The following is a 19,368-nucleotide window of genomic DNA, read 5'->3' on the forward strand; positions in this document are numbered from 1 at the left end:
GTTTGGCTTCATGCTGAGATTTGGGTTCAGGGTTCATGACTTGGAGGTCTGGTTTAGGGTTTGGGTTCGTGGCTCAGGGCTTGGATCCAGGGCTCAGGTACAGGCTTTGGGTTCCATTTCAGGTTTGGGATTCAGGGTTCTAGTTTGGGCTTTAAGGTCAGCTTAGGTTTCAGCGTTGTTAGGGGTTAAGGTTAGGTTTAGGGATGACACATTTTCTTCAGTTGTCTTCATGGACAAAAAAATTCTATCTGAAGTTTCTAAGTCAGAAATGTATTTCATCTGGGGGCGCCTGGGTGGCTCCGCGTGTTAAGCCTCTGCCTTGGGCTCAGGTCATGATCTCAGGGTCCTGGGATCTAACCCTTCATCAGGCTCTCTGCTTGGCGGGAAGCCTGCTTCCCCATCTTTCTCTCTGCCTGCCTCTCTGCCTACTTGTGATCTCTGTCTGTCAAATAAATAGAATTAGTAAAAGGTATTATATGATCTTTTACAAACCATTTCCTATCTTTGCATGCTCATGTGCAAAGACAGACACGGATTATTTAAAACCCTGAAGACAGTGCTCTTGCATTTAAATTGCCTGTAACATTCGTGTAATAGATTTATGATTGATGATAGATTTAGTTAAATATAACTATTTTACATATTGACTCTCAGTAAATGATTTCAACCTATGCTCATTTAAGTAACTTGGTGCATAATCCTTTTTCTATTAAACCATAGTGCAAGGACCAATTCCGCTTTTCCGAGAGAACCCCAAGCTATTTTTCTAGAATGGCCCTTTGCGTATATATCAGACGTCCTGTTTTCACTCCCTTTGTGGAGCACCTACCCTGGAGGTCATGTAATAACCAAAAACCAAAAAACAAACAAAAAACCCAAACATCCAGGTCAAGTGCCATCCCTGCCTGGAGACGTGGAGACTGTTCAGACAGTTCCCGGGCAGGCATCTCAGCCCACGCCTGTGCTGGGGAAGCTGGTTCCTCGCTTTGGGCGCAATCTGGAAGCCAGCAAACTGACCCAAAAGTGCACCCGGCGTTTAGGACTGATGATCTTTTCGCAGCCAGGCGGCACGCGGACACCCGCTCAGGGAGCCAGGCTAGGAGGCTGCCCAGCGCCAGCGCTGGCAACGCTCGCAGCCCAGCCCGGGCCGGGCCTCAGGAGGGTGGGGGGCGGGGCGGCGCAGAGAAGGGGTTTTGTTAATTTCCAAAGCGGGATGTGAGCTTGCGGAGGACTCAGGAGGGAGGGGGGCGGGGGCGAGGCGGGGGCGGCCTGGAGAGAGGGCTTTGCTAATTGCGGAGGCGGTAAGTGAGCTTGCGGAGTACGCCGCGGTGGAGAGTCTGGGAGGAGGTGGAGGGGCTGGCGGAGGAGGGGCGCGCAGCGCCGCGGAGCTGAGCTGCGGCCCAGTCGAACTGCAGGATACACCGGACTTGCCACCCGTGCGCTCCCGCGCTCCAGCCTAGCCCGTTCCCGCCGCCTGCTTCCCCTCCCCGCCCCATGGCTTCTCCTGAGGACCCTCTGCTCACAGATAAAGTGACACCGTGCCGCGCCCTCACCTGGGGCAGAAAACGCGGGCCCCGAGGGGGGGGTATCAAGACCCAGCCTCCCGCGAACCCCAGGGCACCGGGACCACCCCGGACTCCGCGTCACACCCAGTCCGCAAGGGGTCGGTCGGGGGACAGCGCTGCACGAGGTACCCCGCCCCCCCCCCCCCCCCCGCAAGCGGGCGGGCTAGCCCCCATCGTTCAGCACCCCCATGCGCTTGTCAGAGCCTCCTGCCATTCCCAGGGCATCTGGAACGCAGAGAGTGAGGCCTTGGGTGCTTTCTAGTCACAGATTCAAGGCAATTCTTTGACTTTGGGACTTCAGAGTTAACATAGTTTTCATTTGTGATAATTATTTTTGTGTGGGGGCCATAGCTTTTCTTTTGACCTATGGTTGTTTTCACTCCAGGTTCTGAAGAAGCCCCTAAATCCTACCCTGTTGTGGACTCCTAAAGCTCTCAGAGCAGCAGTGCTGGGGGACAGTGTGGACACATGGTTTGGTTTCTCCTCTGGCCTGATTCTGTCAGAGCAATATCTGAACAAGTGGAGAAGAAACCAGGGGGTCAGGAAGATAGCCACCAAAGAGTGACTTCTCTGGAGGGTGGCTGAGCTAGCAAGTGAGCATGTTAGTCCAGCTCTGCCTGCAGTCGGGATGGAGCTGAACAGGGGCCAGGGAAGGGGAGGAGGAGCAGAGAGCTGGGACAAAGGGACCAAAGAGGAGATTCAGATTAAGGGAAGTAATGGGGAGGAAAGAGAAGAAACTCTAGAAGACAGGCATGTAGAAAGGAAAAGGGATGAAGTGGGCATTGGGAAAGGGCACCACCAGGGAAGGAGAGAGGGGAAGGGAAGAGGGAGGAAGACAGGAAAAGGGAAATGAAGAAGGGAGGAGACAGCATACCAGGGATCCCCCTGCATCTGAAGAAGAGGTGGCTGCTCCAGCTTGTCAAACAGGGTGCTCAATCTTTGGTCCCAGTTTCTGATCCCAGTGCTACTGGTCTTTGCAAGGAAGGAAGGCTGCCCCTGGGACCTACTGGAGCCCACTGGAGCCCACAGGAGTGTGGGAGAGGTAAGATTCCACCGGGTCCTGTCCTGAGCTGCTCCCAGCCACCAGCCTCACCACATGTTGCAATAGGGCCCCAGCACAAAGGAAAGACACAGGCCTCCGTGACTGCTGGTGGCCCTGGGCACTTAGCTCATTGCAATAAACCACACCGCCTCCTCAACCCAGGCTTTCAATCCTCCTTCTTCGTTCCTGTCTTTCATGTCTGTAGGAACATGAGCCAGATCTAACTCATCTCCGACAGACAATTCTGACTCACCCCGTGTCAGATTTTTATTAGTGGCTGTGATAGAGTAAGATAGCAATGCTCCAACAAACGGACTGTTTCCTCCCACTTGACCTCAACAGTCTTATACATTTTCTTAGTGAAAACATCTTGTCTCCTTCCACTAAGCTCATAACGTAGTCTAATAGTGTACATGTGCCTTCGTTAGATGTGAAGCGATACAGAGGTCCTTTTTTTTTTTTTTTTAAATTTTACAAGGTAAAGTCAGTGAACACATCCAACTTGATGAATATGTCTCTAAAATGTCAATCCAGGCAAGCTTTTTCTGCCTACAGTTTGGAGCCTACGTGGTGACATTTTAAAAATGCTTTCAGTCCCTCTGTGAGGCTCTTAGAAGCTAATCAGGGCATACTACATGCTAGGCACTGTGTCAGGTGTTGGAGCTAAAGGGAGGTAGAGCTTGGAGGCTGGCTGGGGAGGGACATCCATGACACAACCACAGCTAGAAACGGAGGCCAGTGCTAGAAAAGAGAGAGCAGGCTGCATGGAGAGTGTGTACCGTGGGGCTTGTGAGCTCACGAATAAGTGGGAGTAACTGGAGTGGGGAGATGGGGGAGAGGAAGAGGGTCTTCCCATCAATGGGAATCACCTGTGCTTGGAGGCAGGTGCCAGGAGGGGTCTCCACAGAAAGAGGGAGGCAGTGTGGTTGAATGGCAGAGAGATGGGGCAGAACAGGCATCAGTCAGTTGGAGGGGTATGAAGAGACTGATGGGAGGATTATGGGTGCCTTTGGAGGACTGAGAATTTGTTAGAAGATCAGTGCAGATTTCTATGGAGACAAATGCCAGGAACTGGTAGGTCTTTGAAAGGTCACTCTGGCTGCCTTTTGGCAAAGGGGTTGGTAAAAGGCACTTGCAGGTGTGAACACACCAGGTGGGAGGTGAGTGCAGGAAATCAGGGGAGGGAGCATGGGAACTTGGTCGGGGTATATAAGGGAGAATAGCCTTTAAGGAGTTCCACAAATTGGCACCAGCTGTGGCTTCATTACAGAGCTGGAAGGGGGAGGTGGGTGTGTCCTGGAGGTTACAGAAATTACATGAGAAAGGGAAATCTTTTTAGATCTTTTTTTCAACTAGAAGAACTCTCACCTTATTGATAGAATTCCAGAGTGGGAACCTATGGACATGAGGACATCCTTGAAATGTCTGAATATGTTCTTCCACGTCTTTGCAAGTGACGAGGAGACCTTGACCTTAGGAGGCCTCGGCCCTCTTTGTAGCCAAAAAGATTTCACCTACAGATTTGGGTTCTCTCTTTTAAAGTCAAGGAGACAGTACTTCCAAAGGACACCTCCTATCATTTTACCCTCTCATCATTTCTCACGTGCTGGGATCTCCAAGACCCTCTGTCCCAGGTTGTGAGTATCCACTTGGGCCGGGCTGGTCTTGCCAAGAACACCACCACAGGAAATCTAGAGCCTGTAGTGCTATTAATAACATCATCTAAGACTGTATTTGCTGCCCTCATGGCCTCTTCCCACCATGACTCATTGAAGCTTTTTACACATTGTATCCATTAAGCTATAGTTCCCAAAGCTCATCTTCTCTAGTGCCATTAATTTTTAGGGGACCAGGCAAACCTTAAACTTGTCCCCCTTAATTGGATCCCTGTGCCCCCACAATCTCTTTGGATGCCTTTCTCCATGATCCTTGAATGAGATCTGAGACCACTGCTGGTACCTAACACTTCTTGGCACCTTGTCTGTTAGGTTCTTGGAAGAGGAGGTGGCTATGGAGGTGAGTGGGGATGGGAGTGGGAGGATTTCTCCCTTCACTTCCCTTTTTGTTTTTTCAAATAATGGGTTTTGAGGGGGAGGGAAAGGTTAACCAGACCATTTATTTTCCATCTCCCATCGATAAAATGTTTACCACTCCCCACTGGAAGAATTTAGATCTTTCGTTTGAATCTCCAGGAAAATCTCCCAAACCCAGACCACCACCATGTGGATTCAGCCATCTTCTGATTCACCTCCAGATTGTCTCCTCCTAACTGCTCAAGCCACAGGTGAAGGGCGAAATGTTCAATGCCCAAGCAATTAAGTGGGGAACACGTTTATCTAAGCAATTGCATGCAGCTCTGTATCTGCATACAGGGAGTCTCTCCCAAGCCTTTCCAACCTCAGCAAAACAAGTCATAGCCCCAGCGATCTGGCGTATATATCATTCATTCATTCCTGTGTTCAACACTCATGGCACATCCCCACCAAGACAGTGGGAGAGCAAGGACTGGAGAAATCCTGGAAGCTGAAGTCTGAGGAGGATTTCAAATTCAAATCAGAGATGAAAGAAACATCTGGACTCGGTCCTCAGGTACATGCAGTATTCTGAACTGAGGCTAGAACCAGAGACCATTCTAATGAAAGGCCTCTACAGGTGGGCTCTCACAGGTGGGCTCCAACTCAGTTTCAGCTATTCATGAAATAGCTCTTCGGGTCAACATGCAGAAGTAAACCATTTAATAAAACTGACAATGAGGAGAGGAAAGGGAAGCCAGAAGGCATGTGAATGGGGAGAGAGGAAGAGCCAGGGCAGAAAACCAAGAATCCCTCCCTGCCCTCGTTACTACCAAAGAGGTCTGAGGGACAACTTTCCACCTGGGATCCCAAGTCCAGAACAAAAGCAGCGGGGCCACGGCGGGGGAGGGAAGGGGGTCCTCAGCACGCTCGCGTGGGGGTGCTGAACAATGGGGGCTAGCGCGCCCGCTGGTCAGGGGCACCTCGCAAGGCGCTGTCCCCAGCCCGACCCCATGCGGACCTGGGTTTGCACAGCATCCGGGGTTGTCCCGGTGCCCTGGGGTTCGCGGGAGGCTGGGCCTCGACAACCCCCCTCCCCGCCCCCAGGTCCTGTCCAGTGCTTTCTGCTCCAGGTGAGGGCGCAGTATGTTGTCACTTTACCTGTGCATAGAGGGTGGTCCAGAGAAGCCTTGGGGCAGGGAGGGGCAGCAGGCAGCGGGAGCAGGAAAAGGCGGGACAGCACGGCCTCATGGGGGGGCACCCCGGCGGCCAGTCCTGTGGGTCCTGCAGTCCAGACAGGAGTCAGCACAGCACCGCATTGCTGCGCGCCCCTCCTCCGCCAGCCCCTCCACCTCCTCCCAGACTCTTCTACACATCCTCCAGGAGCTCACTTCCCGCTTTGGCAATTAGCAAAGCCCGTTCTCTGCTCCGCGCCCGCCCCCCTCCCTCCTCCCTCCTGAGGCCCGGCCCAGGCTGGGGAGCAGGGCGAAGACCCGGCTGGCTGGGAGCATTGATAGCAGGGCAGTGTGCAGCCTGCTAGCCTGGCTCCCTGAGCAGGTGTCCGCTCCGGCCTGGCTGCGAAAAGATCATCGGTCCTGTTAACCCTGGCTGCACTCTCGGGTCAGTTTGCTGGCTTCCTGATTGCGCCCAAAGCCAGGAACCAGCTTCCCCAGCACAGGTCTGGGCTGAGATGCCAGCCCAGGATCTGTCTGAGAAGTCTCCTTGTCTCCAGGCAGGGATGGCACTTCAACCTGGATGTTTGGGTTTTTTGTTTGTTTTTTTGGTCATTGGTTGATACATGACCTCCAGGGTAGGTGCTCCACAAAGGGAGTGAAAACAGGACGCCTGATATATACGCATATGGCCACTTTAGAAAAATAGCTTGGTGTTCTGTAGGAAACGCAGCATTGGTCCTTGCACTATTGTTTAATAGAAAAGTGATTATGCACCAAGTTACTTAAATGAGCATAGGTTGAAATCGTTTACTGAGAGTTAATATGTAAAATAGTTATATTTAACTAAATCTATCATCAATCATAAATCTATTACACAAAGGTTACAGGCAATTTAAATGCAAGAGCACTCTCTTCAGGGTTTTAAATAATCCGTGTCTGTCTTGGCACATGAGAATGCAAAGATAGGAAATGGTTGGTAAAAGTTCACATAATAGCTTTTACTATACGGTATCAGCAATTTATCATAAAGGAGCGGCCTCCAGCTAAAAACTCAGCATTGAAAAATGCAGAAAAGCAGCAAATGTTTCCATAACCTCTTGGTGACCAGAGGCATGCTTTGTGCCCCTCATCATCTCTTTCGTGGTTCTGAGGCCCATGGCGCTCAGTAGTTTAGTGTCTTATTCTATGGAATAGGCCATTGAAGAAACACCAGGCCCAGAGAAGAAGGTCCTGCTGGGTGTCTGAAGAAAGTACCACCTTTTAGATGAAGCTTTCTGGGAAATTTGTTAGTGGTTTGGTTTGCATCTGATAGGAAGGGAAATTTTTTTTAAAGATTTTATTTATTTATTTATTTGACAGACAGATCACAAGTAGGCAGAGAGCAGGCAGAGAGAGAGAGAGAGAGGTGGAAGCAGGCTCCCCACTGAGCAGAGAGCCAGACATGGTACAAACGCAGAGGCTTTAACTCACTGAGCCACTCCAGTGCCCCAGGAAGTGAAATTTTTTAAAGAGTATTTTCTCTTTGAATCTATTTTGAGGTTTGGTTTGTGGTTCTTTCTGACTTCTCATGAAGATGGAATTATTTCTGAGGTTGGTTGTCAGGAACCGCATATCAAATTGAGCTATCTTGTTAGCAATAAATAAATAAATCAATAAAAGCTCAAGTGTTGGAATAAAGCTATTATGCTTTTCAAAACCCCGAACTATAATTCATGTATCGTGGTCCTTCTTTATCATATCACACAGGAGAGAGGTGGCAGAAACGCACTTTCAGGTTAATTTTTTTGCAAGGAAGTTTGACTTATGAACCTACTATGTTATTCCCTTTCATTCAATTTCCCTGTACCTCCTTTTCTATAAATTGTAAAGGTAACCCATCATTATTTTTATTGTTGCCACGTGCTTTGTGAACCATAAGGTGTACGCTATAAGTGGGAGCGCTTTCCTTTTTTTTTTTTTTTTTTGTGGTTTACGGAAAACTCATATTTTTTAATTTATTTTTTATTTATTTTCAGCATAACAGTATTCATTCTTTTTGCACCACACCCAGTGCTCCATGCAAGCAGTGCCCTCTATAATACCCACCACCTGGTACCCCAACCTCCCAAACCCCGCCCCTTCAAAACCCTCAGATTGTTTTTCAGAGTCCATAGTCTCTCATGGTTCAGCTCCCCTTCCAATTTCCCCCACTTCCCTTCTCGTCTCTAACTCCCCATGTCCATGAAAAACTAATTTAAAAACATTCATCCACCAGAGTACCCAAAGGGCTACCATATAAACTATCTGTCATTACATTATGTCCTGATGTGGAGCTCGATCCCAGGATCCTGAGATCATGACCTGAACTGAAGTCAGAGGCTTTAACCCACTGAGCCACCAGCCCCAATGTATTCTCTTCAGTACCAGAATTTGCAACCAATTGGCAGATGAAAAAGGAGGCAGTCAAGTGAAAAACAATAGGTCTTAGACCTGCAAGAAATTCGAATGAGATGAATTCAGCTACTCAGGCACTGTTTCACATTTTCAGATCTCTGCAGAAAAGGGGTTAACCTTAATAAAGCATGTAAAAGAGAAGACTATAACACATAATATGTGTAAGCATGTAAATATCAAAATATATCCCATTAGTAGCTAAGACACACAGGGCCTATTTTTTCTCTCAAATTCATGAATATGTAGGAGCAATAAGTGAGAAGTGAATGTATACTCTTCACTTTGAAGTCTTTTAGAAATCTAAAATATGACTTTCTATGGTTTGTGTCTCCATATTCCTTTATTGCCAGTTTGAACAAATCCACATGCTTTGATTCAAAGGTAATAAATTCCTCTTATTTGGAAAAATGATGTTTATTTTTCTTCTCTCACCCTTAGCAGGTGCTTTCATTTTAGCACACTTCAGAGTTATAATTTCATGCTTATTAAAAAAAATATTATAATCTATATAGATGAATGAAACTTTTATTAAATTATTTGACAAAAAATCTGTTATTTTTAAAAATGTGTTTCCTTTGAAGGGTTATTTTAGAGCGTTCAGAGAGGATCTAGGAGTGTGGTATTATGCAGTTTTTAGATAGGTCTGAAATGGTTATTTATATGATTGTTTCTTTAAGGCTTATGTATATTGTCCACTATATGCTATAAAATATTTTGAAAGTAAATTTAAGGTATGTTTTACATAGTTTATTTTTTGGAAAAAATTATTGAAATGATTTATGAAATTCAGTATACTCTCAAAATTAATTTATTCTGAAATTTACCAAATGTCTATTGAACCTATTATATGGCAGATATTACTTCAGACTACACTGGTAAATGAAATACTTGGCTTTGTATAACTTTTATTTTAATGGGTGAGACAATTAAAAGCAATAAACCTTAATAAAAATTGCATAGTGCATTCAAAAATGATGAGTACAATCGGAAAAAAGAAAAATTCGATCTGGGTGAGAAAAATCAAGGTTGCTAGGCAGGGGTTGGGGAGTTAAAAATTTTAATAGGAAGATCAGGGTAGTTACAATGAAGCTGACAATTGAACAAAGGTATGGAAAGGTGATGAATTTGCCCAGAACCATCAGCAATAAGGTCACTCCAGACAAAGGAATTGGCTATCTTGAAGGCCATAAGGTTGGATCGTGCCTGGCATATCTGAGGAATAGCAAGGAGGCCACTGTGAGTGACTGAAGAGTAGCAGGGAAAGAGGTCACAGAGGTTAAATGAATGGCTAGATCATGTAAAAGCTTAGAAATCATTGTAAAACTCTGGCTTTTATATTTGGAAACTTACTGTGTGATAGAATTTCTGCTAATAACTGAGAGTTCAAATGTCCATAAAATTTCAAGGATTCTTATTGTAGTAAGACAGAATAAAGAAAAAGAGTTCATATTTTCACATGGTGTAACAAATGCTCGGAGATCCAAGTGTAGGAAGCTATGGAGCACAGCAGAAGGCACTAAAATCTCACCAATATATTTGATGACTGTGACTATATATAAATTTGTATTTTCTAGATTTTTTATAGTCATGGAATCACACAGTATATACTATTCATCGCCTGGCTTTTCTTTTCTCAGCATCATTACTTTGAGAATCTCCAATTGTAAATAGTTCATTTGGATGTTGAATAGTAATCTCTTTAATGAATAGATCATAATTTGTATTTGCTCTATTGATGGACATTGATGAACATTTCCACTGTTTTCAATTCTTAAAAAATTAAGCCGCTATGAAATTCATATTCAAGTCCTAGTATGAACATAGGGTTTGTTTCTCTTGGTTAAATGCCTAGAAGTAAAATGGCTATTTGTGTAACTGAAACATATTTTGCATTTAAAATAATTCAAACTATTTTCCAAAGTGGTGGTATTATGATATATGCCAACAACAGTTTAGATTTTTTGTTGCTTCTCAATCTAGCTCAGACCAAGTACATTTGGCCTTTATAATTTTAGCCATTCTAATAGATATGTAAGCATGTCTCATTATGATAATTTGTATTTCTTTAATGTCTAAATGTTGAGAAATTTGTCATGTGCTTTTAAGCCATCTATATCCTTTTGGTGACATCTCTCTTCCATTATTAACTTCACATGTAAAATTGGATATTCTGTTTGGTTATTAGTAAGGTTTTTTATTTTTATTCATTTGTTAATAATCAGAGTAGATGTCCATTATCAGATATATAATTTGCAAATCCCTTCTCCATCTTTACGGTTTCTCAATGGAACTTTGATAGCTGTGTCTTTCAAGAAATATGCTACTTCTTTCCTGGTACACGGAGGTATGACTAGAACATTATCAGTGTTGACCTTTGCAAAGAAAATCATGGCTTAAGATGTATGTCGTCTTCAGTTGTTGGGAGTGTTCACCATCCTTGCCTCTAATTCATCTCTCACTGCCCACACATTCAGATATAGGGGAATATTGATTGACAAATTATTAATTGCCAAATAACACTAGTTGGAGAATAAGAAAAATGCAGGCACCTGATTATATAATATTACTTAAATAAAATGTGTTTTTATAAGTGCTATTGGAAGTAAATTCCTCAATACTTTAATCACACAGAATGATGGAATCCTAAATTTTTTTTTCTTGTATTTCCTAAGAAAATGACCATGCCTCAAGTATATTGAAATAGAAAAGGGAAAATTAAAAATTGTTTTAAGTTGATTTGCGTGTGTTGTCCGTATGTGAGAGAGAAAGTGAAAGAGAAAGAGAAAGAAAGAAAAGGAGAAAGGGAAAGACAGAGAGGTGGCTGCAGTGTATTGATGATTTGCAGGATAGATTTTAAAGTTTTTCTTTTGCTATCTACATTTCCTTTTCCTTAGGTTCAAGAGAACAATCAGTAACATCTCAGATGCCTGCTGATAACATCAGCAGAAAGAGTTAGAGGTTCCCAGAAAATTAAAGATGAGATATAGTTTTCCTGACATAAGAAAAGTCCTTTTTTGTCCCCAGCTATTTTCAATGATCTATACCCCACCTGTGTACTTGCCCAAGCACACTTCTTTCAAAACTTCCTGGGAGGTTCTTACAAAGAAATGCAAAAACCTTACTAGTTAAGGATTTTGAGGGAACAAGGCAATGGGAAAACTAACAGTCACCACCAGACCAGGAAATAGCCTAAGCTATTGAGACAATAAATCAGTGGTGAAACTCCTAGTTCTATTTCAAAAGTAATCAAGGCCTTGCATTCCTTGTCCCAGAAAATGAGCCCAAGACCCCATCTAGTTTATATCTGCTCTTGAAGGCTGCAGAGTCCCTTTCCCTTGTCCAACAGTTACCTCTGCTTTATTCTAACGTTGAAGTTTCTGCCCTCGGTGGAATACAAGCTTCATTCAGGTGAACATGCAATACATATTGCACAAATACATATGTGGATGTGCATGCATCCACAACCTTATGACCAACCATACACGGGATAATAAAACTCTCCCTTCTGAGTATTCATCTTAAATACGAAATAAAAATGTCTCTCCTGTTCAAACAGTCAAGGCTTTGAAACTTATTCCTGTGATCTCCTTGTATGTTGTAAACAAAGATTCCTTTGTTTGACAACTCCACCTGTTTCTGTGATTCACCAAAGACTGACCTCAGTTAGTTCAGTTACTGTAATGGCTTTCACTACTCTGATTCTACCTCTGCAAGTCTCCAAATCTAACTATTATTTTCTCCCAATTCCGCATGTTCTTGGCTTTAAACTGCAACTCTGAAGAGATGATTTGCTTGTTTAAAAAGAAAATCAAGAAAAGGGAGTAGTAGTCAACATTGTTACTTTGAATTTCCTGCCCTAAGGGGCTCTCTTGTTGTTTCTCTTTGACTTCCTGGACTAAAACGACAGAAATTTGGCAATACATCACTCCCCAATCCAGATTACTGACAGAACAGTTTATACTCTTAGAAAAATATTAGTTTAAAAGGTCACATAATTAAATACTTAAGCATTTAGTGCAATATAGTGGTTTACAAGAAATATATTTTGGTCATCTAAATATTTGGTTTTCAACCATGGCTACTGACTCACAGCTCCTAAAACTCTTGGAATTTCCTGTGATAAGGGTGAGAGAGCTGTGTTTTGTTATGTTAATGAAGTGACCTTCAGACCTCACTCAAGGCAAGGGCTGTTTGCCTGAAGGACCAACCACTTGGTGAAAGCCTTCATAACTTTTTGCCCAAAATGCCTCCCCTTCCACCCAATTCAGGATTATCTCTGGAGGGAAGGGGAGCTGGAGATTAGATCAGCAAATGACAATGATTTAGTCAGTCATGACTCTGTCATGAAGCCTCCACAGAAAACCTGAAAGGACTGGGTTCAGAAAGCTTTTAGTTTGTTAAATGTATGAAAAGGCAGGAAGAGTGGCAGTCTTACAGAAGGTAATAGAAGCTCTGTGCCCATTCTCCATACCTTGCCCTGTGCACTTCTTTTTCTATCTATTGATTTAAATCTTCTATTATATCTTTTAATAAGCTGGCAAACATAAAGTAAGTACTTTTCTGAGTTTTGTGAGTCCCTGTAGCAAATTAAAAGAACGTAAGAAGTAGGCCACTGGGACCTCCAACCTGTAGTTGCTCAGTCACAAGCACAGGTAATAACCTGGGGCCAACAGTGAGACTGGCATCTGAGGTGGGGTTGGAGATAGTCTTGGAGAACTGATCCATTAACTGATGAAATCTTACGCTATGTTCAGGTAGATAGTGTCAGAATTTAGTTGAATTCGTGGAGATCCTGCTGTTGTCTGAAAATTATTTGGCATTGTTGGTATGATGTCCTAAAACCCAAAAAGATGTAGCTACCTCAAAATAAGAATAAGGTTGACAGCTTAAATATAATAAGTGAGTATATCAGGGATTTAAAATATACCCAATAAATAATGTAAGGAAATATAAAAAGATTTTGAAATAAAAACAAGAATAAGAACCTAGTGGTACTAATAGATTAAATATATGTAATCTAGTTGAATTAAGAATACAATGGATAGAATACGTAATGGATTCAATAGAGATAAGAAGTCACTTAAGGATATAGTCATCTGGATACCAGCAAAGCATTAAAATTTTCAATATAAAAGAGGTGTAAGATGTAGGTGATGTGTGTGGAACAAAAGCTAGAGAAAAAATTAGATTTCCTTACTACTCATAGCCTGTTGACAAGTCCTTGAAGTTCCTCTGGGGACTCAGCTGCTTCCATGTGGAAACATCCACTCAGGGAAAAAGGCATTCTTAGTCCACCCCCCAATACTGAAAATCTACTTTCACATTTAAAAGTTACTTTGGAAACTTCTTTACCTCTACTCCACACCCCTGCCCTCAAGATATACATTGGCAATAATCTCCCAAGCATATACCCACTGATACACATCAGAAGAGTCTCTTCCCTGAGTTTTTACTAAATAGTAATAAATGACCTTTCCGTAACAATAGCTAGCCCCCTCAAGGTCCTGGAAACCTTGTTTATAAAATACCTTAAAGGCTTGTGCTATCCCTAACCTCCTCCCAAATTAAAAGTATATAATCAGCCACTCTTCATGACCCTCTCTCTCTACTCCAAATAAATAAATAAATAATTTTTAAATAAAATAAAATAAATGACTTTTATTAAATGAAAGAAGAAAAAGGAAAGAAATATTTGAATATTAATGTACATCTATTTCTCAAGCATAAAATAGTCAAGACACTGAATTAAAATTTACATACAAGAAATGAAAGAAAATATTCATAACTATAGTTGACTCTATGAATCCCAAACTAGGGCATACTTACCAAAGACAAAAAAAAAAAAAATCAAAAGTGTTAGAGAGAAAAAAAATAATTCATTAATAAAGAAATAGGAATCAGACTGACAGAAATTTTTAAAATAACATCAGATATAAAAAAGAATGAAGTAATAGCTTTATTATCTTGAAAAAAATAATCACAAATGTAAACATTTAGATCCTTATAAAATGTCATTGGGAGAGGAAGGCATAATAAAAAAAATTATTTTCAGGAATACAGACCACAGATAATTTGCCTTAATTTGTGTAGGCAGCACTTAAATACTAATATTATTTTAACAGTTAAAATGTACTCTATGACCTATGGGGTGGGGGAAAAGAGGATGACCAAGTCATCTGAAAAAATTCAGTTTTATGAAAAAAGTAAAAAGATCGAAAAAAAGACTTGAAGAAAAGAGAGAAAAAACATATGCATAATAAAAATAAATAAATAAATAAACAACTGGAGTGCCTGGGTGAATTAGTCGGTTCAAGTGTCTGCCTTCAGCTCAGATGATGATCCCAGGGTCCTGGTATTGAGCCCTGCATCAGGCTCCCTGCTCAGTGGAGAGTCTGCTTCTCCCTCCCATTGAGAAAAAAAAATTGACTTATTTATTTGAGAGAGATAATCTTAAAAATTTACTTATTTATTTTAGAGAGAGTGAGAAAAGAAAAACATTCACACAGCAGGGGGAATAACAGAGGGAGAGGGAGAAACACCCACTGAGCTGGGAACCCCCTGTGGGGCTCTATCCCAGGACCCCGGTATTATGACCTGAGCTATAGGTAGACACTTAACTGACTGAGCCACTCAGGTACCCCAATAAATACAATCCTTAAAAACAACAACAACAACAACAACAACAACAATAATAATAATAATAAATAATATTTCAGATAGTATTATTTTTTTTAATGTAAGACTTGGTATAAAAACAGGATGACATACTTGTCTAAGTATAGCAAAAGACTTTGATAAGTTTAGATGCAGTAGTACATAAAAATTAACTTCTTTCATTAACTGATAATTTAATTAGATTAAATTAAGAGACATCAAAATTTAGAGAATCTAATAGTCCTGATCTATTAATAAATGTAGCCATCCTGACCCCAAAACAATAGTCTTCAGTAAGTATATAAGCATAAGTTGAACATTTACACAAACAGGCCATTATTTAGGCCAGAAATATAAACCTATAAATTCCTAGAGTTAAATATCAGGCTATATTTTCCAAGAATAAGGCAATAAAATTAGAAAACAATGACCAAAATATTAAATTCATATAATTGGAAGTTAACTTCATACCTAAAAAGAAATAATACAGCTAATTCAGAAATTTTTAGAATTACAGTACTTTGGTAATATCAACTCTCAAAATGAGTAACGGACAGGTGGGGATAGGGAGGAAGAGATCCATAGGGAGCTTTGTGAACAGGCTCTCAGAAAATCCCCAAAATGTGGTGTGGGAAAACCAGAGTAAAGAGATAAATTGGGGGCGCCTGGGTGGCTCAGTGGGTTAAGCCTCTGCCTTCAGCTCAGGTCATGATCCCAGGGTCCTGGGATCGAGCCCCACATTGAGCTCTCTGCTCAGCAGGGAGCCTGCTTCTCCCTCTCTCTCTACCTGCCTCTCTGCCTACTTGTGATCTCTCTCTCTGTCAAATAAATAAATAAAATCTTTAAAAAAATGCAGTGAATATTGGCCAAAGCTTAGAAAAATGGATAAAATATAAAATGTAAAATGAATTCATGAATGAAAAATAAAATCCCATTAAATCAAATTTGGAAAGAACTAATAAATTTTTTTTGCCTGAATCTGCTCTGCATTTCATTAGGTGGGACACTGACCAAGCCCACTGAGCTCCTCTCTCATGCCCAGTAATAGTAAAGTCAGGGACATTAATTACTTCTGGGATGAATTTTAACCACTGTGGATAGGATGCAGAAGCCAGTGGGTTAAACAGATTCTTTCTTGTTTCAGGAAAATAATTCTGAGATGTATTCTGTGCATTAGGATTGATGCTCAGTTGTCCACAATCATAATCCACTCAGTCTAAACTCATATATGTTTCTCCTGGACCACTTAGCTCTTCTCATTCTCTCCTCTTCCACGTGATCAAATCCCAACATAATTATTTAGGTTGTGTATGCAAGTCCTTATTTTGAAGGGAAACTCAGTTACAGAAACAGATGAAAATAAAGATACAGCGAAAAAAATGGTGCACTTGGGTGACTCAATTAGATAAGCATCTGACTCTTGATTTCAGCTCAGGTTGTTATCTCAGGTCGATGAGATGAAGCCCCTATAGGCTCTGTGCTAGGCAAGGAGGTTGCTTAAGATTCTCTCTTCTTATCCCTTTCCTTCCACCCCTCACCTCACATGCTGTATATTTCTGTGGCTTTTTTACTACAATCAGGAGGAAGAATTATTTGCTAAAAGCTTCCAAATGACTATGTTTCTCTTAAATAATAAGCACTGCTGAACTATCTTAGATTCTGTACCTTCTCTCCAGCCATGAACCTATCACTGTCTTTAACTCTTGAAAACTTTATTAGAAAAATTAATGTGGTGAAGGAAGCAATATGAGAAAGCCTATTAAGCTGATGAGCATGGAACTGAACAAACCCTATAGATACTTTCCCTTTACACTCAAGATTTTTGTTTTTTTTTGTATACTTCATATATTCATTAATTTTTGACTCGTTATCATTTTGTTGAAGTGTTAAACTATGGTAATAAGCAAACTTTTAATTAACTTTTCCTCCTATGATACAAATATATCTTGCACTTGAGCTTTAGCTAATTTTATGTTCTAAAATTGCCAAAACAAAATGATCAAGGTTTCTACATTATTTACTGTATTTTCTACTATATAATATTTTTCTATATCTTCTGTATAAAGAAAATGAATGCTTGGGGCTCCTGGGTGGCTCAGTGCGTTAAAGCCACTGCCTTCTGCTCAGGTCATGATCCCAGAGTCCTGGGATAGAGGCCCACATCAGGCTCTCTGCTCAGCAGGGACCCTGCTTCCCTTCCTTTCTCTCTGCCTGCCTCTATGTCTACTTGTGATCTCTGTCTGTCAAATAAATAAATAAAATCTTTAAAAAAAGAAAATGAATGCTTGATAACTAAATGAATGCTTTACTGAACAAATTAAATATGGCAATAGCATTTTATTTTATCATGCTTTACATATTAAACTATAATATTATATCACTGGTCTACAAATAATCTACTCACATAGTCATTTGGAAGCTTTTAGCAAATAATTCTTCCTCCTGATTGTAGTAAAAAAGCCACAGAAATATACAGAACACTCCTAGGATAGAAAGTTAAATCCAGTTATCCGTGATGCCTTGAATAGGACCTGACCTATGTATGTCCTGGGATGCACTAGTAACTGTTACATGTGATAGGATTATATTTAATATATACAGATTCATTTACTTCACAAAGGAGATATAAATTTGAGAATAAAATATTTGATGAATCTATAAAGTCTATATCTAATTGTAACCAATGTGGTAGAATTAAGATGTTAATTTGAAAAAAAAATTTCATTGAACACATACACATATCCAATTGTTTTTATATGTATAAACAGCATTATTTATTTATGTAAATAAATGCATTGTCAGTAAAATCCATTTACTTATCAATCATAAGGGTAATTTTAAGTACCAAGAATAAGAAATATGTGAAAAGATAAGTGTTCAAGAGTGCAGTTTGTGGTAATTAATACAATATGATAGGCTCATAAAAAAGATATATTACTTGAACTTAAAAGCTTCTATAATTAAGCGATGACCACTTGAAATTTGTAATTAGTCTTGCTGCAGTTTTTCCTTGCACTTATTGCCCTTCCCCAGAAGTTCATTAAGAATTTCTGTGAATGTCCTTATGTTTAATCTCATTCATAGATTCCACTGCTGCTCACAAAACAAAGCCAAAAAGAGAGGTACCTCTATGTGGCACTCCATCCACAAGCAATACATTCATAAATAATTAAAAAGCTCTCTACTTCATTTGTTACCCATTCAGCTGATAATTTAAATGAGTAACTGAGGCCATTTTATCAGCACTTTTAATAGAATGCGACTCAGCAACTGCACAGTGTTATTTAAGAAGAAATGCTCATGTGTTAAGTTTTTTTTTAAATCAACAAAATAATTTTCAAATATTAAAAGCAAATGTCTCCTTTTCCTCCAAGTTTCGTTGCTATGTCAAAGTTATAAATAAATACTTTACAATCGTATTTTAAATAGTAGATAAAAACAAATGTTTTGAAACTGTCTGTGGATTGAGTGTCTGGGTTAACTTGTATAAATATCTGAACTCAATGTATTTAGACTTAATTAGATGGTTTTTTTTAGACTATTTAAAAATATATGCTCAGATAATGACAACATTATTTTATTCATTTTAATAAATAAATTATTTTAATTAATTATGTTTAGATATTTCTTTATTAAATTAATGATTTAATATTTAATAATCTAAATTTGAAATATTTTAAATTCTAAAAAATATTTATTTAATTCAATTGATATATTTAATATCAATATTTAATAAATTATTTAATCATTATTATAATTATGCAATACATTATGTATTGTGTAATAATTGCATTTTAATAAATAAATAAATAAATGTATTATTGACATTATTTTATTTTATTTAGTTGACAAAGAGAGGGAGAACGCAAGCAAAGGGAGCTGCAGGCAGAGGGAGAGGGAGAAGTAGGCTCCCAGCTGAGCAGAAAGTTTAACCTGGGGTTCCATCCCACGACCCTGGGATCACCACCAGAGTCGAAGGCAGATGCTTAACTGACTGAGCCATCCAGATGCCCAAGGCTTTGTATTCTTCGCTTCTAAATATTGATGCTGCTTCATCTCTGGAGTTAGTAAATTGATGTTGAGAATTCATATCAAAGAATTGATGGTAGATGTTAAACAGAAACATGTAATTTAGGGGAAAAAAAAGAACAGAAGGAAGAGAAAGGCCAAAAGTCAAAAGCTCATTAATATACAATTTAATTAGATAAATAAAGCTGATATTCCTGAAGGGGGCTAATAAAAGAGCTGCAAAGAGCTGATAGGATTAGGAAAATTGTCCACTCCTGGTCATTTCATAATTTTAAACTATTCCTTATTAATAATTATACTTAGTTCCAGAAACACAACCACATAAGGACATTTCCACCAAGTTTCCTCTAACAGCATTTACAAATTAGACGTTCAAACAATGTAGTTCGTTACATGTTGCATCTGTATCTTAAAGTTTAAACACTTTCTATGACACATTTTCTAACAATTAAATTAAA

At 40.4% G+C, this 19,368-nt stretch overlaps 1 long non-coding RNA gene across 2 annotated transcripts in view; it reads right to left on the reverse strand.

Annotated features, from left to right (window-relative positions):
• Positions 1-5,853, reverse strand: part of LOC309861294 — a 174,650-nt gene extending 168,797 nt beyond the window's left edge. For both annotated transcript variants that reach the window (XR_014309846.1, XR_014309847.1), the window contains exon 1: positions 5,781-5,853. This is a non-coding gene — a long non-coding RNA (uncharacterized lncRNA). The remainder of the gene's footprint in view (positions 1-5,780) is intronic.
• Positions 5,854-19,368: the final 13,515 nt, after the last annotated feature.

The sequence above is a fragment of the Mustela nivalis genome, assembly GCF_964662115.1.
Source record: "Mustela nivalis genome assembly, chromosome: 3".
Lineage (NCBI taxonomy): Eukaryota > Metazoa > Chordata > Mammalia > Carnivora > Mustelidae > Mustela > Mustela nivalis.